Below are 1,210 nucleotides of genomic sequence, written 5' to 3' on the forward strand. Positions count from 1 at the left end.
AGTACCTCCATACCAGTCTATGTTTCCTTGAAAATATATTTTAAAACCTTAAAATAGTCTTAGTTACTGTATTTCTTAGGCTCTTGTAAGTAAGATGGAGAGCAGAAACCACATTGTGGAAGTTGTATCCACAATGGCTGGAGCAAAATTTGTGCTCAAATGCTAGAGATGGAAATGAAACCATTATTCACAATTTTGGTTATTAACAAAAAAAAAAAAGCCAATATCAAGAAGTGGTGTTCTTCATGGTCTGCTCCTCGTGGGAGTGTGGAGAACTTAATTGAAGCTCATTCAGGTCATCAATGGCTTCCTGTCTCCATCCAGAAGACACTCCTTAGTCCTCGACTTATTACATACTTCTCAGTAGCCATTGAAACTCCTCCTTGGTTTCGGTAACACTGGTGTCCCTGTTTTCTCTTCGTACTCTCTTGCCCTTCTTTTTAGTCCCCATTGGGAGTTCAAAATTAAAAGTGTAAATGACCCCATGTCCAAGACTTGGTATTTGTTCTTATTGGTGTTCTCTTGCTGGACAGCATCACCTGTGCTCAGAGATTAACGCTGGTTCTGGATTTTTATCCTCGCTTCATCCAGATCTTCTCTATATTTCATGAGTTCTATTCTTGGTCATCTGATGTTTCTCAGACTTGACTCCTCAAACACAAAATGCTTTCCTGCTCTTGCAACAAAAACAAAGCCAATAAACAACACACACACAAAATTAAAAACTGGGGGAAATCGTGTGTGTGTGTGTGTGTGTGTGTGTGTGTGTTTCTTCTCATAGCTACCAACAAAGGTTTTCCAAGTATCACAATCTAGATATTTGGAAAACAGGTTGGTCCAGTATCCTCTCATAGTCACACAAATATGTGATTTTTGTTCGTTTGTTTTTGGCTCTCACTTATTTTTCAGTTCTATCACCTCTTCTCCACCTCAACTCTCATGACCAAGTACAAGGTACCATCACTCNGTGTGTGTGTGTGTGTGTGTGTGTGTGTGTGTGTGTGTGTGTTTCTTTCTTCTCATAACTACCAACAACGGTTTTCCAAGTATCACAATCTAGATATTTGGAAAAGAGAGTTGGTCCAGTATCCTCTCATAGTCACAGAAATATGTGAATTCGTTTGTTTTTGGCTCTCACATATTTCTCAATTCTATCACCTCTTCTCCCCCTCAACTCTCATGACCAAGTACAAGGTGCCTTCACTCCTAT

Source organism: Galeopterus variegatus, unplaced genomic scaffold (genome assembly GCF_000696425.1).
Source record: "Galeopterus variegatus unplaced genomic scaffold, G_variegatus-3.0.2 Scaffold22620, whole genome shotgun sequence".
NCBI lineage: Eukaryota > Metazoa > Chordata > Mammalia > Dermoptera > Cynocephalidae > Galeopterus > Galeopterus variegatus.